Source organism: Nannospalax galili, unplaced genomic scaffold, assembly GCF_000622305.1.
Source record: "Nannospalax galili isolate Female #2095 unplaced genomic scaffold, S.galili_v1.0 scaffold187, whole genome shotgun sequence".
NCBI lineage: Eukaryota > Metazoa > Chordata > Mammalia > Rodentia > Spalacidae > Nannospalax > Nannospalax galili.
The window spans coordinates 605,240-611,239 of record NW_008357584.1 but is presented as its reverse complement, the minus strand read 5'-3'; the positions used below and the strand labels follow the sequence as shown (position 1 = coordinate 611,239).

At 42.6% G+C, this 6,000-nt stretch overlaps 1 protein-coding gene across 5 annotated transcripts in view; it reads left to right on the top strand.

The window, feature by feature from the left end:
- Positions 1-3,625: 3,625 nt before the first annotated feature.
- The window catches only part of C1galt1 (core 1 synthase, glycoprotein-N-acetylgalactosamine 3-beta-galactosyltransferase 1), a 44,524-nt gene continuing 42,149 nt past the window's right edge, over positions 3,626-6,000 (top strand). For 2 of the 5 annotated variants that reach the window (XM_017794896.2, XM_029557232.1), the window contains exon 1: positions 3,627-4,201. The gene's annotated coding sequence lies outside the window, so the exon portion shown is untranslated. Of the gene's footprint in view, positions 4,259-6,000 lie in introns of all 5 variants that reach the window. The other 3 variants (XM_029557231.1, XM_008855209.3, XM_029557233.1) reach the window with 2 other exon arrangements.

The window sequence follows — 6,000 nt, the reverse complement described above, 5'->3', positions numbered from 1 at the left end:
ATGTTATATCCAATGCTATATCCAAGACTGTCAACATCTGATCTCAGCAAGATTCACAAATGATTTCTAATACAGTATAAAAAATCTTATTTAACATAGGTGTAAGGGCTTATAGATAATACCAACATTGTTTTAACCAATTACAGAAAAACAGACATACCTTACATCATTCCATTGTTTATTCATTCAACAACAAATAATTAAACCCTAACTTATATGCTAGGCATTGTGCTGGGCAGTTTTATCCCAGCTCTTATGTATTTATTGTTGCATAACAAGTTATCCCACATGTCTATGAAGAAGTTCTCTATATAGTGATGAATAAATGATGACTGATCTTATTGTATCAATTAGGAATTGCATTCAGTGTTTATAACATAAACCCAAATAACAAAACCTTATAGAAGAGAGACTCATTTTCCTTATGTAACATCAATACACAAGGAGGCAGTCCAGGGCTATAAAGCTGGCCCTCCAAAGCAGTGAAGAACTCAAGCCCCTCTGGCTGCCTACACTATTAATAGGGCCTGTGGCTTTTATTATTACGGTGGAAATATGGTTCCTCTGCCTTTGTATTATGTCTGTAATAGTTAATTTTCTTGTTAGTGTGACAAAATACATGACAGAAACAACTTAAAGGAACAAATATTTACTTTGGTACATGGTATTAGAGGGTTTAGTTCATGATGGTGTGGCCTGCTGCATTTATATGGCAGGAGCATGTGTGGAATCAGGGTACGTTATAGTCCTAAAAACACACCCCAAGTGATATATTTCCTTCAAAGGTCTCACCTCCTACTTTTCACCCCCATAATGCCATAATATTATGAATCTATTAAGGGATCAAAACCATCATGCTATCATTGCCTATGGAAATATCTTCATAGATGCACCCAGGGTTGTGCTCCAGTAATCCCCTAGGTGTTCCTTGATCCAATCAAGTCGACAATCAAAATTAACCATCACAACATCCCTGTTCCTGGTAATGAAAGGGAGACATGTAGGTCAAATCCCTAAAAGGACATTTCTTCCATAAAACTTTTCTTATGTATCTCCTAGAGACTGACTTTCATTGATGAGCACGTGGCCAGACATACAAAAGTCTCAGGAAGGAAAAAAATTAACTGGATACAATGGTGCCCTCAAAACAACAACATAGTTTTTTGTTAGAAAAATAAGAACGATATTGGTTTAGACAACTAGAAATATTTGTCTACCTGTTCCAGGGAGCTTTGACACAGATATATTCCCCATCCAAGAGGTTTGACATTGAGACATTAAACACAAAACAGGCAATACTGGCTGAAGTTTATCTGTGTTTCAAATGAGGGAATCCAAGCAGTTTTGAGTCCAAATATAAAGTATATTTTCAAAAGTAACCATTACTTTTTTTTTCTAGCTGGTAACACTGAAAAATTGGCTGGCATGAACGTCATTTACAAGAACATGTCCAAGAAGATGATTACACAACTGTGCAAAGACACATGCATAAGGAAATATATCAGTTACAGATAACTTTGCATGAGAAAAAAATTCTACATCAATAAGTAATTTGTAAACTATCGTGTGTGTGTGTGTGTGTGTGTGTGTGTTTTAAGAGAAATGTCTAGAGGAATATGACAGAATTTAAAAAATTATTAGCTCTAGATTATGAGATTTTTTGCAATTTATAACCCTTTGCTTTTTCATTTGAATTTGTTTGCATTTTTAAAAATTTGCTTGAATAAGCATGTATTGTTTTCATAAAACAAAGGCTATTTTCAAAAACACTAAGGAAGGGAGTAGTGATTTGATCCAATATTGTTTCTATCAACAATCCTTTTTGCCTGTAATTTTCCCAGATATGGCTCTAGCTGAACTTATCCTTGAGAGGGTTTCTTACCTTTGTTGAGAAAAATGTTATCCCCTAGTCATTACAACGTTCAGTATAATTGACAAAAGGAATCTGAAAGGAATCCACTTCCAGGTGGATTTACTTTCCATTTACAACAGGTTGAAGGATACTGAGGAAAACTGGAGGGGGTGGGGCGTTGTTGAGGCTGGGCAAGAGTTGAAAGAGTTGAGGAAATGAGAAGGATGGAAATAAAGATGTCTGGAGAAGCCTGAGAGTCAGAGAGCAGAGAAAGCACACTTCCCTCGAGGTCAGGATACCTGCCCTTCTTCCCACTTTATCTTTTTGCTCACAGCTAGTTGTGCTTTAAGTTTGAAATGTCTTTTGGGAGATATTTTTGAATCTTTTGATAATATATCCTGACAATCTGTACAAAAGCTGAACCTAAGCAAATTAAAAACAACAACAAACCTAAGGCAAAATAACAATAACCAACACACATTGTTCATCATTCCTGTCAGACATGTGGTTCAGTAACTTGCTAAAGTAACAGGTCATCACCAAGATTCCAGTCTATTATGCTTTAAACGTGACTTGTCCCCTCCAAGACTCAAGTTCAAATTTAATTCCTATTATTATGTATTAAGAGGTGAGGCTAAATAAAACTATCAGGTATTGATCAGGGCTCTGCCCTTGTGAATGGTTTAATCTACTCATGTGACTAAGGGATTAATGAGCAAATGAGTTATTCAGAGACTACTATAAAAGCCAGTTTGGCTAGATCTCTTATAAGCTTCCTGTTTCTGTCATGATATCCTGCTTCACTTCGGGTTTCTGCAAGCAAATAGGTTTTTACCGGATGGAACCCCTTGATCTTTGTTCAGAATCGTGGCCAAAATATATCCGTTCTTTAGAACTTAGCCATTTGTAGTATATTGCTATTAGTAACAGAAAAATGGCTTTAAGGCACAGCACAAGCTGTCTAATTTCATTCTTAACAGGAGCTATGTAGTGGTGTGCTATATAACTGCCCTAGGAGAGCATTCCAGCAAGCTGGGCACAGCTTTTCCCTCCTGAGGCCTGGCCTTGTAGAAATGATGGCTAAGGCAAGTAAAGTCTCTAGACGTCACTCCCACTTCCTCCTCAACAGGTGGCAGTCCACTTCCTTTATTCCAAAGACAGCTTCCTGGTTCACAGCTCTTTTTGCCAAAAGGCAGATGAGTTCTGCAAAGTCCTGATGTGCTAGGCTTTGCAGGACATATGTGTTCCTAAAAAGGCTTTCCATTATCACCATCCGGGTTAACCCTTCTTTCTGGTGCACACATCTGGTTACGCAGCACCCTTTTGAATATTTCATTATGCCACATTTACAGTCATTAAGGACAGAGATGCATAGTACAGTGAAGTGAGTGAACAAGAGAAAGGAAAAATGAACGGGTAAATCTAGGGTTAGAGGTCAGTGCATATAGATTTGTCCTTCAGACACTGGTCCTTAAGGCGCCTCTACCCTCAGCCATTTCCCCGCTTTCCTCCCTAAGACCAGAAGCTAGGTTAGCCGCTCCCAAGGCGGACACCAACGAGACACTCCTCAAGAGAGCTGAAATGGAACCCGTAGCTCTAGGAAGTGCGGACTTCCCAGCACCCCCCTCGCAGGAGGGCGGAGCGAACGCCTGGCGGCCAATCCCCGTGCCCGTACGTCGCCGAGTCCCCGCCCACGCCTCCCGACCCCGCCCTTCCCGGGGGCTGGTGCAGCGGCGGCGACGTCAGTGCTCCGAGACCTGTAGGTGGCGGTTGCGCGGCAGGCGGGCCGCGCTACGGGGAAGGGAGGAGCAAGCGGCGGGAGCGAGCGGCGGGAGCGCGCGCCGGGCCCGTCTCGGCCGCCGCCGGGGGAGGATCTGGGCGGCAGTGGGCTGCCCCGGCTAGCGGCGCCAGCCGGTGCTGCGGCCGGCCAGTGCAGCGGAGGTCGCGGGTCGTCCCCCTCTCCGCCCCCCGGAAGGGGCGAGAGGGAGCCGCAGCCGGTGTTAGGTACGGCCGGCGGAGGCGCCCTCGGGCTGCTGGTCCCGGGGCTCGGCTGCCGGCGACGGGGCGCGTGAGGGGACCGGGAGCGCGGACCGGCTGCCTGGCGCGGCCAAACAGGTGTTTGCGGCGGCCGCGGGTTCTCCCGGCTCTCCGGCCGGCGTGCGGCCGCCCTCACGCCGCTGTTCTCAGCCTCGCGCGCCGCGGGGCGGGAGGCACCGGGGCGGGTCAGCGCCTAGCGGTCCTGGCCGCCGCCCCACCCGTTCCAGCACTCCTGGACCCGGCACTCAGGTGCGGGCTCCTTCCTCGGCCTGGGCGAGCCCGCCGGAGAGCCTGCAACTGGCGGCCCCGCAGGTTGGTCTGGAGCCCGCTTGATAAGTTTCTTGGCGGTTGACTGAGGGAGCAAGCCAGGTGTGTGGGGGCACTTTCGCGGAAAAGCTTTTTTTAAATTAATTTTTTCCTCTCCTAACAGTGATGGGGTTACTAGATGCTGGCAACGGATTATCCACACCGCTTTGAATTTAGATAAATTCTGTACTCTTAAAATGACTGTAATTTAGGGACGGGGATTAATTGTTTTTTTTAGCCTCCTTTCCCTCCCTCCCCTCAGTTTTTCAAAACAAATGGCAGGAATATCTTTCTTTAAAGAAACACTTCACCTTCTGTAAAAAACTAATTGCTAATCTAGCTTTCTGTATTCATTGAAGGTGCCACGATATTGCCTTTTAGTATATAAAGATTAAAAACTTACTATGAATTAAAAAGTTACAAAGTTAAAACTTTAATGCATCAGAGTGAGTAATTAGGCAGTGTGTAAGGGACAGAAAGGTGGTAACTTACTGAAAGTTGAGCGTAGACGCTAGATAGCTCTGCCTGGATGCCAAGAAAAAAACTGTGGTATGAATATTTCAAGTTGTTTAATTCTGCTATAAGTTTGGAAATTGGGAATCTGAGTTTTCTAGAAGGTATTTGATGACAGCGTTCCAGTTCCTTATCAGATAAATGTCAAATGAGCCTATGTACATGACACCGTGTGCTCTTAACTATTGTATATCATGATTTGTTCTCGCTTTATTTTCGCCAGCCTGGATATATATATGTGTGTGTGTGTGTGTGTGTACAGTTTCAATGAATATGAAGTTTCAAGTTACCAGTTAACTTTTCACCATATGTTAAGTAAAACAATGATTTAGTAAGGCAAGTGTGACACATTTAAAATTCAGCACTACTAGAGAGCTATTAGGTATCTCGGATTTGTTTAGAATTTGTTTTCCTGTATCTTTTTACTTAGGACTCAGCATTTTATAAATATTTTGTGGTTACTGCACACTTAAGGGTTTTTTCCCACTCTTGCTTTAAAAAAATATATACTAGCCTATATATCCGAATAAGTTTAGTATTCAGAGATTTTTGGAATCAGTGTAATTAGGAGAACATATAATGAGTTAATGTTTGCTTAATCATAAGCAAAAGTGTTTCACTAGGCATATTATTGACTCTGTGCTGTTTATATATTGATTGTGCTAACATGGAATTTGTGCTATATAGCTTGACTTTATAGTCCATGCTAAAACATTAAAATTTTAAGCTAACTAGCCAGGCATGGTGGCACACACCTTTAATCCCAGTACTCGGGAGGCAGAGGCAGACGGAGCTCTGTGAGTTCAAGGGCAGCCTGGTCTACATAGTGAGTTCCAGGACAGCTGGGGCTGCAGGGAGAATCTGTCTCGAAAAGACCCCCCCCCCAAAAAAAAGGAAAAATTTAAGCTAACATACAAAGTAATGGGATACATGAGTATTTTCATAACATGTCTTTATACTTTTATTCTTTCAAATGAAGAAAGACAAAGGAAACGTGTTCCATAAAATGTGAAGTTAGCATTTTATCTATGAATCTGGTAAGAAAGGAACATCAGTATAAACTTAAATGCTCATTTTGCACCTAATTCAAATGTCCCAGGGGACAGGGAACACGGCTATATGCCAAAGTCTGCTATGTGTGAAAATAAGAAGCTGCTCTTTGCTAACCCTTAGAAGATGGGAGAAACCAAAAAGAAAATTCAAACAAATTACCTCGTGTGAACTGCATTGAAGGTATGGACAGACAGTATTGGGGAGATTTTGAGTTAGGAAACCTGATTATTTTACAATGA